The 20,251-nt window shown below is 63.4% G+C and overlaps 1 long non-coding RNA gene across 2 annotated transcripts in view; it reads left to right on the forward strand.

Moving 5' to 3' along the window:
* The first annotated feature begins 1,098 nt into the window (after positions 1-1,098).
* Positions 1,099-20,251, forward strand: part of LOC134927180 (uncharacterized) — a 40,766-nt gene continuing 21,613 nt past the window's right edge. The window contains exon 1 of one of the 2 annotated variants that reach the window (XR_010177575.1): positions 1,099-1,493. This is a non-coding gene — a long non-coding RNA (uncharacterized LOC134927180). The remainder of the gene's footprint in view (positions 1,494-20,251) is intronic. The other variant, XR_010177574.1, reaches the window with a different exon arrangement.

Here is a 20,251-nt window from a genome sequence, read left to right on the forward strand (position 1 = left end):
CTGGTAATCACACACACTGTACATTCCAAGTGGCTCCTAATGTATCCCCAGACAATGCCGTCTTAACAGCAGTGTAGGCCTCTGGGCAAAGCAATGCACTGGGGCCCCTACCCATCCTCCAGCAGTAGGGGTGGGGAGTGCTATCAGTGGCAGCTGTGATGTCCCGCGGGTGGTAGGGGGTGTTCTATCTTCCACTCAGCATTTAGGACCTGGAGCAGTAAATTCTGCTAATTACTTCTTTACTGCACAGATGGTGGGAGATGGGGCAAGAGGGATAACACTAAACTGTAGAAGGGGGCATTAGGCTGAATGAAGGGGCCCCAGTACATGACTTCCAGGGTGGTAGCGGGTGTTTAGTATGCAGGGGAGGGGTGGCTAGTGAATTGGTCTCAATATTTATTATTTTCTGGTGGGAGGGCAGCTTGCTGGACTGCAGATATCTCCAGTTACTGGAAATAGATTTCTTAGTTTTCAATAAAAAACTAGAGAGTCCCACCTTTCAGGAGGTATTGGGGACTTGGGGATCAGAGTTCAGGAACCAGAGCAATCCACCAACGAAAACATACAACTGCATACCAGGCGTGTGGAGCTGGAGCAGGGACCAGCTGCTGGAAGGCTAATATCTCTGGTTCTGGGCATAGTAGAGACAAGCTGCCAGTGTCCACCGAAAGGGAGAGTCACAGCTTTTGGAGTATACCCTCAGAAAACCTGAGATACCTGGCTGGGAAGAGCAATTAACAGGCTCAGATGGGGACCACTGCTTTGAAGTTGAATATTTCTGGTTCCAAAAATCCGCTGCTCCTGGAAAAAGGGGACCGTCAGCTATTAGCCTAGGGCACTCACACTGCTGGGGCCCTTGGGCAACTGCCCATTGAGCCCATACGAAAAGACAGCACTGACCCCAGACCCTCAAGCTATCGCCTGGCCACTTGCTGGCATCAGGAACAATGTTAATTGAACACATATTTAAAGGCATATTACAGGTGCTGGTAGTTAATTAACCCAGCCTCGGGATGACAACTGATTGAGGAAAACCTGGACTGGACCCTTCAGTCCTGCTGCTGCTCTACTGAACCTGGGAGATCCTGATGCAGAGGCGTAACTAGCATGGGGCGAGCAGGGTGCGTGCCCTGGGCGCCGTGGCAACCCCAGCAGAGGGGGGCGCCACCAGCACCTGCATGGCCCGCTCGCCCCATGCCGCCAGAGCTCTGCACTCCACCACCGTTGCGCTGCTGCTGGCCTCTTCCTGCTGGGAGTGTGACCGCGATGTGTCACACTCCCCTGTGTGAACAGCCTGCTGTTACCTGCCGCCTCAGCCCGCCGGAAGGGGAGGGGGGTGAAAGTCCCGCTCCCCCTGCCGGCAGCAGCTCCCGCTCCGCACACACTGGCTGCAGCTCCCACTACAGGCCGCACCGCGGCTTCACGCCTCCCGCAAACATGAACACTGCAACTTCACTCCTATCTGGGAGCCAGGAGCAAGCCGGACCCGGCAGGTAAGGGGTGAAGGAATGCCTGTTTACCGGCAATGGGGAAAGCTCCAGCTTATTAAAGTCTGCTGCAGTCAATAGATGTGCATGTCTCTATATCTGCCATCTCCCCCTGCCAGTGTCACCTGCTGCCCCCAGATCTTCCCTCACCCCCTGCCGGTGTCACCCGCTGCCCTCACCCCCTGCCAGTGTCACCCGCTGCCCTCACGCCCTGCCAGTATCACCCGCTGCCCTCACGCCCTGCCAGTGTCACCTGTTGCCCTCACGCCCTGCCAGTGTCACCCACAGCCCCCAGATCTACCCTCACCCCATGCCAGTGTCACCCACTACCCTCACCTCCTGCCAGTGTCACCCGCTGCCCTCACCCCCTGCCAGTGTCACCCGCTGCCCTCGCCCCCTGCCAGTGTCACTCGCTGCCCTCACCCCACCAGTGTCACCTGTTGCCCTCACGCCCTGCCAGTGTCACCCACAGCCCCCAGGTCTACCCTAACCCCATGCCAGTGTCACCCACTGCCCTCACCCCCTGCCAGTGGCACCCGCTGCCCTCACCCCCTGCCAGTGTCACCTGTTGCCCTCATGCCCCGCCAGTGTCACCCACAGCACCCAGATCTACCCTCACCCCCTGCTAGTGTCACCCACTGCCCTCACCCCCTGCCAGTGTCACCCGCTGCCCTCACCCCCTGCCAGTGTCACCCGCTGCCCTCACCCCGCCAGTGTCACCTGTTGTCCTCACGCCCTGCCAGTGTCACCCACAGCCCCCAGATCTACCCTCACCCCATGCCAGTGTCACCCACTGCCCTCACCCCCTGCCAGTGTCACCCTCTGCCCTCACCCCCTGCCAATGTCACCCGCTGCCCTCACCCACTGCCAGTGTCACCTGTTGTCCTCACGCCCTGCCAGTGTCACCCACAGCCCCCAGGTCTACCCTCACCCACTGCCCTCACCCCCTGCCAGTGTCACCCACTGCCCTCACCCCCTGCCAGTGTCACCCGCTGCCCTTACCCCCTTCCAGTGTCACCTGTTGCCCTCACGCCCTGCCAGTGTCACCCACAGCCCCCAGGTATACCCTCACCCCCTGCCAGTGTCACCCACTGCCCTCACCCTCTGTCAGTGTCACCCACTGCCCTCACCCCCTGCCAGTGTCACCCACTGCCCTCGCCCCCTGCCAGTGTCACCCGCTGCCCTCTCCCCGCCAGTGTCACCTGTTGCCCTCACGCCCTGCCAGTGTCACCCACAGCCCCCAGATCTACCCTCACCCCATGCCAGTGTCACCCACTGCCCTCACCCCCTGCCAGTGTCACCCACTGCCCTCACCCCCTGCCAGTGTCACCCGCTGTCTTCACCCCCTGCCAGTGTTACCAACTACCCTCACCCCCTGCCAGTGTCACCCGCTGCCCTCACCCACTGCCAGTGTCACCTGTTGTCCTCACGCCCTGCCAGTGTCACCCACAGCCCCCAGGTCTAACCTCACCCACTGCCCTCACCCCCTGCCCTCACCCCCTTCCAGTGTCACCTGTTGCCCTCACGCCCTGCCAGTGTCACCCACAGCCCCCAGGTATACCCTCACCCCCTGCCAGTGTCACCCACTGCCCTCACCCTCTGTCAGTGTCACCCACTGCCCTCACCCCCTGCCAGTGTCACCCACTGCCCTCGCCCCCTGCCAGTGTCACCCGCTGCCCTCTCCCCGCCAGTGTCACCTGTTGCCCTCACGCCCTGCCAGTGTCACCCACAGCCCCCAGATCTACCCTCACCCCATGCCAGTGTCACCCACTGCCCTCACCCCCTGCCAGTGTCACCCACTGCCCTCACCCCCTGCCAGTGTCACCCGCTGTCTTCACCCCCTGCCAGTGTTACCTGTTGTCCTCACGCCCTGCCAGTGTCAACCCTACAGCCCCCAGATCTGCCCTCACCCCATGCCCCTAGATCTTCCCTCACCCTGTACCTAGATCTGCCATCACCTCCTATTCCCAGATCTTCCCTCACCCAGTGCTCCTAAATCTGTCCTTTCCCCATGCCAGTGTCACCCCTGTACCTAGATCTTCCCGCACCCCCTGTACCCAGATGTCTTACCTCACCCCCTGATAGGGTCACCTCCTGTACACTGATCTGCCTTCAACCCCTGCCAATGTCTACCCCTACACCCCTGATCTGCCTTCACCCCTGCCAATGTCACCCCTGCACCTATATCTGACCTCATATGCTGCAAGTGTCGCCCCCTGCACCCAGAGATCTACTCTAGCCCCCGCCAGAATCACCCCTCTGTACTCAGGGTTCTGCCATCTGAGGGACACGGGGATGCTGTGAGACACAAGACAGGAGGCAGTAGTAAGGGGGCAGGAGTGATGGGGCAGGATGCAGGAGTGACGGGGCATGATGCAGGAGTGACGGGGCATGATGCAGGAGTGACGGGGCAGGATGCAGGAGAGAGGAGGCAGGAGTGACGGGGCAGGATGCAGGAGTGACAGGGCAGGATGCAGGAGTGACGGGGCATGATGCAGGAGTGAGGAGGCAGGAGTGACGGGGCAGGATGCAGGAGTGACGGGGCATGATGCAGGAGTGAGGAGGCAGGAGTGATGGGGCAGGATGCAGGAGTGACGGGGCATGATGCAGGAGTGACGGGGCAGGATGCAGGAGTGAGGAGGCAGGATGCAGGAGTGACAGGGCAGGATGCAGGAGTGACGGGGCAGGATGCAGGAGTGAGGAGGCAGGAGTGACGGGGCAGGATGCAGGAGTGAGGAGGCAGGAGTGACGGGCAGGATGCAGGAGTGACGGGGCAGGATGCAGGAGTGAGGAGGCAGGAGTGACGGGGCAGGATGCAGGAGTGAGGAGGCAGGAGTGATGGGGCATGATGCAGGAGTGAGGAGGCAGGAGTGACGGGCAGGATGCAGGAGTGACGGGGCAGGATGCAGGAGTGAGGAGGCAGGAGTGATGGGGCATGATGCAGGAGTGAGGAGGCAGGAGTGACGGGCAGGATGCAGGAGTGACGGGGCAGGATGCAGGAGTGACGGGGCATGATGCAGGAGTGAGGAGGCAGGAGTGACGGGGCAGGATGCAGGAGTGACAGGGCAGGATGCAGGAGTGACGGGGCAGGATGCAGGAGTGACGGGGCAGGATGCAGGAGTGAGGGGGCAGGTGTGACGGAGCAGGATGCAGGAGTGACAGGGCAGGATGCAGGAGTGACGGGGCATGATGCAGGAGTGACGGGGCAGGATGCAGGAGTGAGGAGGCAGGAGTGACGGGGCAGGATGCAGGAGTGACAGGGCAGGATGCAGGAGTGACGGGGCATGATGCAGGAGTGAGGAGGCAGGAGTGACGGGGCAGGATGCAGGAGTGACGGGGCAGGATGCAGGAGTGAGGAGGCAGGAGTGACGGGGCAGGATGCAGGAGTGAGGAGGCAGGAGTGACGGGCAGGATGCAGGAGTGACGGGGCAGGATGCAGGAGTGAGGAGGCAGGAGTGACGGGCAGGATGCAGGAGTGACGGGGCAGGATGCAGGAGTGAGGAGGCAGGAGTGACGGGGCAGGATGCAGGAGTGAGGAGGCAGGAGTGACGGGCAGGATGCAGAAGTGACGGGGCATGATGCAGGAGTGAGGAGGCAGGAGTGACGGGCAGGATGCAGGAGTGACGGGGCAGGATGCAGGAGTGACGGGGCATGATGCAGGAGTGAGGAGGCAGGAGTGACGGGGCAGGATGCAGGAGTGACAGGGCAGGATGCAGGAGTGACGGGGCAGGATGCAGGAGTGACGGGGCAGGATGCAGGAGTGAGGGGGCAGGAGTGACGGAGCAGGATGCAGGAGTGACAGGGCAGGATGCAGGAGTGACGGGGCAGGATGCAGGAGTGACGGGGCAGGATGCAGGAGTGAGGATGCAGGAGTGAGGAGGCAGGAGTGACAGGGCAGGATGCAGGAGTGACGGGGCCGGATGCAGGAGTGACGGGGCATGATGCAGGAGTGAGGAGGCAGGAATGACGGGGCAGGATGCAGGAGTGACGGGGCAGGATGCAGGAGTGAGGAGGCAGGAGTGACAGGGCAGGATGCAGGAGTGACGGGGCAGGATGCAGGAGTGAGGAGGCAGGAGTGACGGGGCAGGATGCAGGAGTGACAGGGCAGGATGCAGGAGTGACGGGGCATGATGCAGGAGTGAGGAGGCAGGAGTGACAGGGCAGGATGCAGGAGTGACGGGGCCGGATGCAGGAGTGACGGGGCATGATGCAGGAGTGAGGAGGCAGGAATGACGGGGCAGGATGCAGGAGTGACGGGGCAGGATGCAGGAGTGAGGAGGCAGGAGTGACAGGGCAGGATGCAGGAGTGACGGGGCAGGATGCAGGAGTGAGGAGGCAGGAGTGACGGGGCAGGATGCAGGAGTGACAGGGCAGGATGCAGGAGTGACGGGGCATGATGCAGGAGTGAGGAGGCAGGAGTGACGGGGCAGGATGCAGGAGTGAGGAGGCAGGATGCAGGAGTGAGGGGGCAGGAGTGACGGAGCAGGATGCAGGAGTGAGGAGGCAGGAGTAATGGGGCATGATGCAGGAGTGACAGGGCAGGATGCAGGAGTGACGGGGCATGATGCAGGAGTGAGGAGGCAGGAGTGACGGGGCAGGATGCAGGAGTGATGGGGCATGATGCAGGAGTGAGGAGGCAGGAATGACGGGGCAGGATGCAGGAGTGAGGAGGCAGGAATGACGGGGCAGGATGCAGGAGTGACGGGGCAGGAGGCAGGAGTGAGGAGGCAGGAATGACGGGGCAGGATGCAGGAGTGAGGAGGCAGGAGTGAGGGGGCAGGATGCAGGAGTGAGGAGGCAGGATGCAGGAGTGACGGGGCAGGATGCAGGAGTGAGGGGGCAGGAGGCAGGAGTGACGGGGCAGGATGCAGGAGTGACGAGCAGGATGCAGGAGTGAGGAGGCAGGAGTGATGGGGCATGATGCAGGAGTGACGAGCAGGATGCAGGAGTGACGGGGCATGATGCAGGAGTGAGGAGGCAGGAGTGACGGGGCAGGATGCAGGAGTGACAGGGCAGGATGCAGGAGTGACGGGGCATGATGCAGGAGTGATAGGGCAGGATGCAGGAGTGACGGGGCATGATGCAGGAGTGAGGAGGCAGGAGTGACGGGGCATGATGCAGGAGTGAGGAGGCAGGAATGACGGGGCAGGATGCAGGAGTGAGGAGGCAGGAGTGACAGGGCAGGATGCAGGAGTGACGGGGCATGATGCAGGAGTGACAGGGCAGGATGCAGGAGTGACGGGGCATGATGCAGGAGTGAGGAGGCAGGAGTGATGGGGCATGATGCAGGAGTGACGGGGCAGGAAGCAGGAGTGAGGAGGCCGGAGTGACGGGGCAGGATACAGGAGTGACGGGGCATGATGCAGGAGTGAGGAGGCAGGAGTGACGGGGCAGGATGCAGGAGTGACGAGCAGGATGCAGGAGTGATGGGGCATGATGCAGGAGTGAGGAGGCCGGAGTGACGGGGCAGGATGCAGGAGTGACGGGGCATGATGCAGGAGTGACAGGGCAGGATGCAGGAGTGACGGGGCATGATGCAGGAGTAAGGAGGCCGGAGTGACGGGGCATGATGCAGGAGTGACGGGGCAGGATGCAGGAGTGAGGAGGCCGGAGTGACGGGGCAGGATGCAGGAGTGACGGGGCATGATGCAGGAGTGACAGGGCAGGATGCAGGAGTGACGGGGCATGATGCAGGAGTGAGGAGGCAGGAGTGATGGGGCATGATGCAGGAGTGACGGGGCAGGATGCAGGAGTGAGGAGGCAGGAGTGATGGGGCATGATGCAGGAGTGACGGGGCAGGATGCAGGAGTGACGGGGCAGGATGCAGGAGTGAGGAGGCAGGAGTGATGGGGCATGATGCAGGAGTGACGGGGCATGATGCAGGAGTGAGGAGGCAGGAATGACGGGGCAGGATGCAGGAGTGACGGGGCAGGATGCAGGAGTGAGGAGGCAGGAATGACGGGGCAGGATGCAGGAGTGATGGGGCAGGATGCAGGAGTGACGAGCAGGAGGCAGGAGTGACGGGGCAGGATGCAGGAGTGACAGGGCAGGATGCAGGAGTGACGGGGCATGATGCAGGAGTGAGGAGGCAGGAGTGACGGGGCAGGATGCAGGAGTGACAGGGCAGGATGCAGGAGTGACGGGGCATGATGCAGGAGTGAGGAGGCAGGAGTGACGGGGCAGGATGCAGGAGTGACGGGGCAGGATGCAGGAGTGAGGAGGCAGGAGTGATGGGGCATGATGCAGGAGTAAGGGGGCAGGAGGCAGGAGTGACGGAGCAGGATGCAGGAGTGAGGAGGCAGGAGTGACGGGGCAGGATGCAGGAGTGACAGGGCAGGATGCAGGAGTGACGGGGCATGATGCAGGAGTGAGGAGGCAGGAGTGACGGGCAGGATGCAGGAGTGACAGGGCAGGATGCAGGAGTGACGGGGCATGATGCAGGAGTGAGGAGGCAGGAATGACGGGGCAGGATGCAGGAGTGAGGAGGCAGGAGTGATGGGGCATGATGCAGGAGTGACGGAGCAGGATGCAGGAGTGAGGAGGCAGGAGTGACGGGGCATGATGCAGGAGTGAGGAGGCAGGAATGACGGGGCAGGATGCAGGAGTGAGGAGGCAGGATGCAGGAGTGACGGGGCATGATGCAGGAGTGAGGAGGCAGGAGGCAGGAGTGAGTAGGCAGGAATGACGGGGCAGGATGCAGGAGTGAGGAGGCAGGAGTGACAGGGCAGGATGCAGGAGTGACGGGGCATGATGCAGGAGTGAGGAGGCAGGAGTGATGGGGCATGATGCAGGAGTGATGGGGCATGATGCAGGAGTGAGGGGGCAGGAGTGATGGGGCATGATGCAGGAGTGAGGGGGCAGGATGCAGGAGTGACGGGGCAGGATGCAGGAGTGAGGAGGCAGGAGTGACGGGGCAGGATGCAGGAGTGACAGGGCAGGATGCAGGAGTGACGGGGCATGATGCAGGAGTGAGGAGGCAGGAGTGACGGGGCAGGATGCAGGAGTGACAGGGCAGGATGCAGGAGTGACGGGGCATGATGCAGGAGTGAGGAGGCAGGAGTGACGGGGCAGGATGCAGGAGTGACAGGGCAGGATGCAGGAGTGAGGAGGCAGGAGTGATGGGGCATGATGCAGGAGTGACGGGGCATGATGCAGGAGTGAGGAGGCAGGAGTGATGGGGCATGATGCAGGAGTGACGGAGCAGGATGCAGGAGTGACGGAGCAGGATGCAGGAGTGAGGAGGCAGGAGTGACGGGGCATGATGCAGGAGTGAGGAGGCAGGAATGACGGGGCAGGATGCAGGAGTGAGGAGGCAGGAGTGGCAGGGCAGGATGCAGGAGTGACGGGGCATGATGCAGGAGTGAGGAGGCAGGAGTGACGGGGCAGGATGCAGGAGTGACAGGGCAGGATGCAGGAGTGAGGAGGCAGGAGTGATGGGGCATGATGCAGGAGTGACGGAGCAGGATGCAGGAGTGAGGAGGCAGGAGTGACGGGGCATGATGCAGGAGTGAGGAGGCAGGAATGACGGGGCAGGATGCAGGAGTGAGGAGGCAGGAGTGACAGGGCAGGATGCAGGAGTGACGGGGCATGATGCAGGAGTGAGGAGGCAGGAGTGACGGGGCAGGATGCAGGAGTGACAGGGCAGGATGCAGGAGTGACAGGGCAGGATGCAGGAGTGAGGAGGCAGGAGTGATGGGGCATGATGCAGGAGTGACGGGGCATGATGCAGGAGTGAGGAGGCAGGAATGACGGGGCAGGATGCAGGAGTGACGGGGCAGGAGTGAGGAGGCAGGAGTGATGGGGCATGATGCAGGAGTGACGGAGCAGGATGCAGGAGTGAGGAGGCAGGAGTGACGGGGCAGGATGCAGGAGTGAGGAGGCAGGAATGACGGGGCAGGATGCAGGAGTGAGGAGGCAGGAGTGACAGGGCAGGATGCAGGAGTGAGGAGGCAGGAGTGACGGGGCATGATGCAGGAGTGAGGAGGCAGGAATGACGGGGCAGGATGCAGGAGTGAGGAGGCAGGAGTGACGGGGCAGGATGCAGGAGTGACGGGGCATGATGCAGGAGTGAGGAGGCAGGAGTGATGGGGCATGATGCAGGAGTGACGGGGCAGGATGCAGGAGTGACGGGGCATGATGCAGGAGTGACAGGGCAGGATGCAGGAGTGACGGGGCATGATGCAGGAGTGAGGAGGCAGGAGTGACGGGGCAGGATGCAGGAGTGACAGGGCAGGATGCAGGAGTGACGGGGCATGATGCAGGAGTGACAGGGCAGGATGCAGGAGTGAGGAGGCAGGAGTGATGGGGCATGATGCAGGAGTGACGGGGCAGGATGCAGGAGTGACGGGGCAGGATGCAGGAGTGACGGGGCAGGATGCAGGAGTGACGGGGCAGGATGCAGGAGTGAGGAGGCAGGAGTGATGGGGCATGATGCAGTAGTGACGGGGCATGATGCAGGAGTGAGGAGGCAGGAATGACGGGGCAGGATGCAGGAGTGACGGGGCAGGATGCAGGAGTGACGGGGCAGGATGCAGGAGTGAGGAGGCAGGAGTGATGGGGCATGATGCAGGAGTGAGGAGGCAGGAATGACGGGGCAGGATGCAGGAGTGACGGGGCAGGATGCAGGAGTGAGGAGGCAGGAATGACGGGGCATGATGCAGGAGTGAGGAGGCAGGAATGACGGGGCAGGATGCAGGAGTGACGGGGCAGGATGCAGGAGTGAGGAGGCAGGAGTGATGGGGCATGATGCAGGAGTGACGGAGCAGCATGCAGGAGTGAGGAGGCAGGAATGACGGGGCAGGATGCAGGAGTGAGGAGGCAGGAATGACGGGGCAGGATGCAGGAGTGACGGGGCATGATGCAGGAGTGAGGAGGCAGGAATGACGGGGCAGGATGCAGGAGTGACGGGGCATGATGCAGGAGTGAGGAGGCAGGAATGACGGGGCAGGATGCAGGAGTGAGGAGGCAGGAGTGACAGGGCAGGATGCAGGAGTGACGGGGCATGATGCAGGAGTGAGGAGGCAGGAGTGATGGGGCAGGATGCAGGAGTGACGAGCAGGATGCAGGAGTGAGGAGGCAGGAGTGACGGGGCATGATGCAGGAGTGAGGAGGCAGGAATGACGGGGCAGGATGCAGGAGTGAAGAGGCAGGAGTGACGGGGCAGGATGCAGGAGTGACAGGGCAGGATGCTGGAGTGACGGGGCATGATGCAGGAGTGAGGAGGCAGGAGTGATGGGGCATGATGCAGGAGTGACGGGGCAGGATGCAGGAGTGACGGGGCATGAGGCAGGAGTGACAGGGCAGGATGCAGGAGTGACGGGGCAGGATGCAGGAGTGAGGAGGCAGGAGTGAAGGGGCAGGATGCAGGAGTGACAGGGCAGGATGCAGGAGTGACGGGGCATGATGCAGGAGTGAGGAGGCAGGAGTGATGGGGCATGATGCAGGAGTGACGGGGCAGGATGCAGGAGTGAGGAGGAAGGAGTGACGGGGCAGGATGCAGGAGTGACGGGGCAGGATGCAGGAGTGACGGGGCAGGATGCAGGAGTGACGGGGCAGGATGCAGGAGTGAGGAGGCAGGAGTGATGGGGCATGATGCAGGAGTGACGGGGCATGATGCAGGAGTGAGGAGGCAGGAATGACGGGGCAGGATGCAGGAGTGACGGGGCAGGATGCAGGAGTGACGGGGCAGGATGCAGGAGTGACGGGGCAGGATGCAGGAGTGAGGAGGCAGGAGTGATGGGGCATGATGCAGGAGTGACGGGGCATGATGCAGGAGTGAGGAGGCAGGAATGACGGGGCAGGATGCAGGAGTGACGGGGCAGGATGCAGGAGTGAGGAGGCAGGAGTGATGGGGCATGATGCAGGAGTGACGGGGCATGATGCAGGAGTGAGGAGGCAGGAATGACGGGGCAGGATGCAGGAGTGACGGGGCAGGATGCAGGAGTGAGGAGGCAGGAATGACGGGGCATGATGCAGGAGTGAGGAGGCAGGAATAACGGGGCAGGATGCAGGAGTGAGGAGGCAGGAGTGACAGGGCAGGATGCAGGAGTGACGGGGCAGGAGGCAGGAATGAGGAGGCAGGAGTGATGGGGCAGGATGCAGGAGTGACGGAGCAGGATGCAGGAGTGAGGAGGCCGGAGTGACGGGGCATGATGCAGGAGTGAGGAGGCAGGAGTGACGGGGCAGGATGCAGGAGTGACGAGCAGGATGCAGGAGGGACGGGGCAGGATGCAGGAGTGAGGGGGCAGGAGGCAGGAGTGAGGGGGCAGGATGCAGGAGTGAGGGGACAGGAGGCAGGAGTGAGGGGGCAGGATGCAGGAGTGACGGGGCAGGATGCAGGAGTGAGGAGGCAGGAGTGACGGGGCAGGATGCAGGAGTGACAGGGCAGGATGCAGGAGTGACGGGGCATGATGCAGGAGTGAGGAGGCAGGAGTGACGGGGCAGGATGCAGGAGTGACAGGGCAGGATGCAGGAGTGACGGGGCATGATGCAGGAGTGACGGGGCAGGATGCAGGAGTGACGGGGCAGGATGCAGGAGTGACGGGGCAGGATGCAGGAGTGAGGAGGCAGGAGTGATGGGGCATGATGCAGGAGTGACGGGGCATGATGCAGGAGTGAGGAGGCAGGAATGACGGGGCAGGATGCAGGAGTGACGGGGCAGGATGCAGGAGTGAGGAGGCAGGAGTGACGGGGCAGGATGCAGGAGTGACGGAGCAGGATGCAGGAGTGAGGAGGCAGGAGTGACGGGGCAGGATGCAGGAGTGACAGGGCAGGATGCAGGAGTGAGGAGGCAGGAGTGATGGGGCATGATGCAGGAGTGACGGGGCATGATGCAGGAGTGAGGAGGCAGGAGTGATGGGGCATGATGCAGGAGTGACGGAGCAGGATGCAGGAGTGACGGAGCAGGATGCAGGAGTGAGGAGGCAGGAGTGACGGGGCATGATGCAGGAGTGAGGAGGCAGGAATGACGGGGCAGGATGCAGGAGTGAGGAGGCAGGAGTGACAGGGCAGGATGCAGGAGTGACGGGGCATGATGCAGGAGTGAGGAGGCAGGAGTGACTTGGCAGGATGCAGGAGTGACAGGGCAGGATGCAGGAGTGAGGAGGCAGGAGTGATGGGGCATGATGCAGGAGTGACGGAGCAGGATGCAGAAGTGAGGAGGCAGGAGTGACGGGGCATGATGCAGGAGTGAGGAGGCAGGAATGACGGGGCAGGATGCAGGAGTGAGGAGGCAGGAGTGACAGGGCAGGATGCAGGAGTGACGGGGCATGATGCAGGAGTGAGGAGGCAGGAGTGACGGGGCAGGATGCAGGAGTGACAGGGCAGGATGCAGGAGTGACGGGGCAGGATGCAGGAGTGAGGAGGCAGGAGTGATGGGGCATGATGCAGGAGTGACGGGGCATGATGCAGGAGTGAGGAGGCAGGAATGACGGGGCAGGATGCAGGAGTGAGGAGGCAGGAGTGATGGGGCATGATGCAGGAGTGATGGAGCAGGATGCAGGAGTGAGGAGGCAGGAGTGACGGGGCATGATGCAGGAGTGAGGAGGCAGGAATGACGGGGCAGGATGCAGGAGTGAGGAGGCAGGAGTGACAGGGCAGGATGCAGGAGTGACGAGCAGGATGCAGGAGTGAGGAGGCAGGAGTGACGGGGCATGATGCAGGAGTGAGGAGGCAGGAATGACGGGGCAGGATGCAGGAGTGAGGAGGCAGGAGTGACGGGGCAGGATGCAGGAGTGACAGGGCAGGATGCAGGAGTGACGGGGCATGATGCAGGAGTGAGGAGGCAGGAGTGATGGGGCATGATGCAGGAGTGACGGGGCAGGATGCAGGAGTGACGGGGCATGATGCAGGAGTGACAGGGCAGGATGCAGGAGTGACGGGGCATGATGCAGGAGTGAGGAGGCAGGAGTGACGGGGCAGGATGCAGGAGTGACAGGGCAGGATGCAGGAGTGACGGGGCATGATGCAGGAGTGAGGAGGCAGGAGTGACGGGGCAGGATGCAGGAGTGACGGGGCAGGATGCAGGAGTGAGGAGGCAGGAGTGACGGGGCAGGATGCAGGAGTGACGGGGCAGGATGCAGGAGTGACGGGGCAGGATGCAGGAGTGACGGGGCAGGATGCAGGAGTGAGGAGGCAGGAGTGATGGGGCATGATGCAGGAGTGACGGGGCATGATGCAGGAGTGAGGAGGCAGGAATGACGGGGCAGGATGCAGGAGTGACGGGGCAGGATGCAGGAGTGACGGGGCAGGATGCAGGAGTGACGGGGCTGGATGCAGGAGTGAGGAGGCAGGAGTGATGGGGCATGATGCAGGAGTGACGGGGCATGATGCAGGAGTGAGGAGGCAGGAATGACGGGGCAGGATGCAGGAGTGACGGGGCAGGATGCAGGAGTGAGGAGGCAGGAGTGATGGGGCATGATGCAGGAGTGACGGGGCATGATGCAGGAGTGAGGAGGCAGGAATGACGGGGCAGGATGCAGGAGTGACGGGGCAGGATGCAGGAGTGAGGAGGCAGGAATGACGGGGCATGATGCAGGAGTGAGGAGGCAGGAATGACGGGGCAGGATGCAGGAGTGAGGAGGCAGGAGTGACAGGGCAGGATGCAGGAGTGACGGGGCAGGAGGCAGGAGTGAGGAGGCAGGAGTGATGGGGCAGGATGCAGGAGTGACGGAGCAGGATGCAGGAGTGAGGAGGCAGGAGTGACGGGGCATGATGCAGGAGTGAGGAGGCAGGATGCAGGAGTGACGAGCAGGATGCAGGAGGGACGGGGCAGGATGCAGGAGTGAGGGGGCAGGAGGCAGGAGTGAGGGGGCAGGATGCAGGAGTGAGGGGACAGGAGGCAGGAGTGAGGGGGCAGGATGCAGGAGTGACGGGGCAGGATGCAGGAGTGAGGAGGCAGGAGTGACGGGGCAGGATGCAGGAGTGACAGGGCAGGATGCAGGAGTGACGGGGCATGATGCAGGAGTGAGGAGGCAGGAGTGACAAGGCAGGATGCAGGAGTGACAGGGCAGGATGCAGGAGTGACGGGGCATGATGCAGGAGTGACGGGGCAGGATGCAGGAGTGACGGGGCAGGATGCAGGAGTGACGGGGCAGGATGCAGGAGTGAGGAGGCAGGAGTGATGGGGCATGATGCAGGAGTGACGGGGCATGATGCAGGAGTGAGGAGGCAGGAATGACGGGGCAGGATGCAGGAGTGACGGGGCAGGATGCAGGAGTGAGGAGGCAGGAGTGACGGGGCAGGATGCAGGAGTGACGGAGCAGGATGCAGGAGTGAGGAGGCAGGAGTGACGGGGCAGGATGCAGGAGTGAGGAGGCAGGAGTGACGGGGCAGGATGCAGGAGTGACGAGCAGGATGCAGGAGTGACGGGGCAGGATGCAGGAGTGAGGGGGCAGGAGGCAGGAGTGACGGGGCAGGATGCAGGAGTGAGGGGGCAGGAGGCAGGAATGACGGGGCATGATGCAGGAGTGAGGAGGCAGGAATGACGGGGCAGGATGCAGGAATGACGGGGCATGATGCAGGAGTGAGGAGGCAGGAGTGACGGGGCATGATGCAGGAGTGAGGAGGCAGGAGTGATGGGGCATGATGCAGGAGTGACGAGCAGGATGCAGGAGTGACGGGGCAGGATGCAGGAGTGAGGGGGCAGGAGGCAGGAGTGACGGGGCAGGATGCAGGAGTGAGGGGACAGGATGCAGGAGTGACGGGGCAGGATGCAGGAGTGAGGGGGCAGGAGGCAGGAGTGACGGGGCAGGATGCAGGAGTGAGGAGGCAGGAGTGATGGGGCAGGATGCAGGAGTGACGAGCAGGATGCAGGAGTGACGGGGCAGGATGCAGGAGTGACGAGCAGGATGCAGGAGTGAGGGGGCAGGATGCAGGAGTGAGGGGGCAGGAGGCAGGAGTGACGGGGCAGGATGCAGGAGTGAGGGGACAGGATGCAGGAGTGACGGGGCAGGAGGCAGGAGTGACGGGGCAGGATGCAGGAGTGAGGAGGCAGGAGTGATGGGGCAGGATGCAGGAGTGACGGGGCAGGATGCAGGAGTGAGGGGGCAGGAGGCAGGAGTGAGGGGGCAGGATGCAGGAGTGAGGGGACAGGAGGCAGGAGTGAGGGGGCAGGATGCAGGAGTGAGGGGGCAGGAGGCAGGAGTGACGGGGCATGATGCAGGAGTGAGGAGGCAGGAGTGATGGGGCATGATGCAGGAGTGAGGGGGCAGGATGCAGGAGTGAGGGGGCAGGAGGCAGGAGTGACGGGGCATGATGCAGGAGTGAGGAGGCAGGAGTGATGGGGCATGATGCAGGAGTGACGGGGCATGATGCAGGAGTGAGGGGGCAGGATGCAGGAGTGAGGGGGCAGGATGCAGGAGTGAGGGGGCAGGAGGCAGGAGTGACGGGGCATGATGCAGGAGTGAGGAGGCAGGATGCAGGAGTGAGGGGGCAGGAGGCAGGAGTGAGGGGGCAGGATGCAGGAGTGAGGAGGCAGGAGTGAGGGGGCAGGATGCAGGAGTGAGGGGACAGGAGGCAGGAGTGAGGGGGCAGGATGCAGGAGTGACGGGGCAGGATGCAGGAGTGAGGAGGCAGGAGTGACGGGGCAGGATGCAGGAGTGACAGGGCAGGATGCAGGAGTGACGGGGCATGATGCAGGAGTGAGGAGGCAGGAGTGACGGGGCAGGATGCAGGAGTGACAGGGCAGGATGCAGGAGTGACGGGGCATGATGCAGGAGTGACGGGGCAGGATGCAGGAGTGACGGGGCAGGATGCAGGAGTGAGGAGGCAGGAGTGATGGGGCATGATGCAGGAGTGACGGGGCATGATGCAGGAGTGAGGAGGCAGGAATGACGGGGCAGGATGCAGGAGTGAGGAGGCAGGAGTGACGGGGCAGGATGCAGGAGTGACGAGCAGGATGCAGGAGTGACGGGGCAGGATGCAGGAGTGAGGGGGCAGGATGCAGGAGTGACGGAGCAGGATGCAGGAGTGAGGAGGCAGGAGTGACGGGGCAGGATGCAGGAGTGAGGAGGCAGGAGTGACGGGGCAGGATGCAGGAGTGACGAGCAGGATGCAGGAGTGACGGGGCAGGATGCAGGAGTGAGGGGGCAGGAGGCAGGAGTGACGGGGCAGGATGCAGGAGTGAGGGGGCAGGAGGCAGGAATGACGGGGCATGATGCAGGAGTGAGGAGGCAGGAATGACGGGGCAGGATGCAGGAGTGACGGGGCAGGATGCAGGAGTGAGGAGGCAGGAGTGATGGGGCATGATGCAGGAGTGACGGAGCAGGATGCAGGAGTGAGGGGGCAGGAGGCAGGAGTGACGGGGCAGGATGCAGGAGTGACGAGCAGGATGCAGGAGTGACGGGGCAGGATGCAGGAGTGAGGGGGCAGGAGGCAGGAGTGACGGGGCAGGATGCAGGAGTGAGGGGACAGGATGCAGGAGTGACGGGGCAGGATGCAGGAGTGAGGGGGCAGGAGGCAGGAGTGACGGGGCAGGATGCAGGAGTGAGGAGGCAGGAGTGATGGGGCAGGAGTGACGAGCAGGATGCAGGAGTGACGGGGCATGATGCAGGAGTGAGGGGACAGGATGCAGGAGTGACGGGGCAGGATGCAGGAGTGAGGGGGCAGGAGGCAGGAGTGACGGGGCAGGATGCAGGAGTGAGGAGGCAGGAGTGATGGGGCAGGATGCAGGAGTGAGGGGGCAGGATGCAGGAGTGAGGGGGCAGGAGGCAGGAGTGAGGGGGCAGGATGCAGGAGTGAGGGGACAGGAGGCAGGAGTGAGGGGGCAGGATGCAGGAGTGAGGGGACAGGAGGCAGGAGTGAGGGGGCAGGATGCAGGAGTGACGGGGCAGGATGCAGGAGTGAGGAGGCAGGAGTGACGGGGCAGGATGCAGGAGTGACAGGGCAGGATGCAGGAGTGACGGGGCATGATGCAGGAGTGACGGGGCAGGATGCAGGAGTGACGGGGCAGGAGGCAGGAGTGAGAAGGCAGGAGTGACGGGGCAGGATGCAGGAGTGACGGGGCAGGAAGCAGGAGTGAGGAGGCAGGAGTGATGGGGCATGATGCAGGAGTGACGGGGCAGGATGCAGGAGTGAGGAGGCAGGAGTGATGGGGCAGGATGCAGGAGTGACGGGGCAGGATGCAGGAGTGAGGAGGCAGGAGTGATGGGGCATGATGCAGGAGTGACGGGGCATGATGCAGGAGTGAGGAGGCAGGAATGACGGGGCAGGATGCAGGAGTGACGGGGCATGATGCAGGAGTGAGGAGGCAGGAATGACGGGGCAGGATGCAGGAGTGACGGGGCAGGATGCAGGAGTGAGGAGGCAGGAGTGACGGGGCAGGATGCAGGAGTGAGGAGGCAGGAGTGACGGGGCAGGATGCAGGAGTGACGAGCAGGATGCAGGAGTGACGGGGCAGGATGCAGGAGTGAGGGGGCAGGAGGCAGGAGTGACGGGGCAGGATGCAGGAGTGAGGGGGCAGGAGGCAGGAATGACGGGGCATGATGCAGGAGTGAGGAGGCAGGAATGACGGGGCAGGATGCAGGAGTGACGGGGCATGATGCAGGAGTGAGGAGGCAGGAATGACGGGGCAGGATGCAGGAGTGATGGGGCATGATGCAGGAGTGACGGAGCAGGATGCAGGAGTGAGGGGGCAGGAGGCAGGAGTGAGGGGACAGGATGCAGGAGTGACGGGGCAGGATGCAGGAGTGACGGGGCAGGATGCAGGAGTGAGGGGACAGGATGCAGGAGTGACGGGGCAAGATGCAGGAGTGAGGGGGCAGGAGGCAGGAGTGAGGAGGCAGGAGTGATGGGGCAGGATGCAGGAGTGACGGGGCAGGATGCAGGAGTGACGGGGCAGGATGCAGGAGTGAGGGGGCAGGAGGCAGGAGTGACGGGGCAGGATGCAGGAGTGAGGGGACAGGATGCAGGAGTGACGGGGCAGGATGCAGGAGTGAGGAGGCAGGAGTGAGGAGGCAGGAGTGATGGGGCAGGATGCAGGAGTGACGGGGCAGGATGCAGGAGTGAGGGGACAGGAGGCAGGAGTGAGGGGGCAGGATGCAGGAGTGAGGGGGCAGGAGGCAGGAGTGACGGGGCATGATGCAGGAGTGACGGGGCAGGATGCAGGAGTGACGGGGCAGGATGCAGGAGTGACGGGGCATGATGCAGGAGTGAGGAGGCAGGAATGACGGGGCAGGATGCAGGAGTGACGGGGCAGGAGTGAGGAGGCAGGAGTGACGGGGCAGGATGCAGGAGTGAGGAGGCAGGAGTGACGGGGCAGGTTGCAGGAGTGACGAGCAGGATGCAGGAGTGACGGGGCAGGATGCAGGAGTGAGGGGGCAGGAGGCAGGAGTGACGGGGCAGGATGCAGGAGTGAGGGGGCAGGAGGAAGGAATAACGGGGCATGATGCAGGAGTGAGGAGGCAGGAATGACGGGGCAGGATGCAGGAGTGAGGGGGCAGGAGGCAGGAGTGACGGGGCAGGATGCAGGAGTGACGAGCAGGATGCAGGAGTGACGGGGCAGGATGCAGGAGTGAGGGGGCAGGAGGCAGGAGTGACGGGGCAGGATGCAGGAGTGAGGGGACAGGATGCAGGAGTGACGGGGCTGGATGCAGGAGTGAGGGGGCAGGAGGCAGGAGTGAGGAGGCAGGAGTGATGGGGCAGGATGCAGGAGTGACGGGGCAGGATGCAGGAGTGAGGGGGCAGGAGTGAGGGGGCAGGATGCAGGAGTGAGGGGACAGGAGGCAGGAGTGAGGGGGCAGGATGCAGGAGTGAGGGGGCAGGAGGCAGGAGTGACGGGGCAGGATGCAGGAGTGACGAGCAGGATGCAGGAGTGACGGGGCAGGATGCAGGAGTGACGGGGCAGGATGCAGGAGTGAGGGGGCAGGAGGCAGGAGTGACGGGGCAGGATGCAGGAGTGAGGAGGCAGGATGCAGGAGTGAGGGGACAGGAGGCAGGAGTGAGGGGACAGGAGGCAGGAGTGAGGGGGCAGGAGTGAGGAGGCAGGAGTGATGGGGCAGGATGCAGGAGTGACGGGGCAGGATGCAGGAGTGAGGGGGCAGGAGGCAGGAGTGAGGGGGCAGGATGCAGGAGTGAGGGGGCAGGATGCAGGAGTGAGGGGACAGGATGCAGGAGTGAGGGGACAGGAGGCAGGAGTGAGGGGGCAGGATGCAGGAGTGAGGGGGCAGGAGGCAGGAGTGAGGGGGCAGGATGCAGGAGTGAGGGGACAGGAGGCAGGAGTGAGGGGGCAGGATGCAGGAGTGAGGGGGCAGGAGGCAGGAGTGAGGGGGCAGGATGCAGGAGTGAGGGGACAGGAGGCAGGAGTGAGGGGGCAGGATGCAGGAGTGAGGGGGCAGGAGGCAGGAGTGACGGGGCATGATGCAGGAGTGATGGGGCAGGATGCAGGAGTGACGGGGCAGGATGCAGGAGTGAGGGGGCAGGAGGCAGGAGTGACAGGGCAGGAGGCAGGAGTGAGGGGGCAGGATGCAGGAGTGACGGGGCAGGATGCAGGAGTGAGGGGGCAGGAGGCAGGAGTGACAGGGCAGGAGGCAGGAGTGAGGGGGCAGGATGCAGGAGTGAGGGGGCAGGATGCAGGAGTGAGGGGACAGGAGGCAGGAGTGAGGGGGCAGGATGCAGGAGTGAGGGGGCAGGAGGCAGGAGTGACGGGGCAGGATGCAGGAGTGAGGAGGCAGGATGCAGGAGTGAGGGGACAGGAGGCAGGAGTGAGGGGGCAGGATGCAGGAGTGAGGGGGCAGGAGGCAGGAGTGACGGGGCAGGATGCAGGAGTG

Source organism: Pseudophryne corroboree, chromosome 5 (genome assembly GCF_028390025.1).
Source record: "Pseudophryne corroboree isolate aPseCor3 chromosome 5, aPseCor3.hap2, whole genome shotgun sequence".
NCBI classification, from domain to species: Eukaryota; Metazoa; Chordata; class Amphibia; order Anura; family Myobatrachidae; genus Pseudophryne; species Pseudophryne corroboree.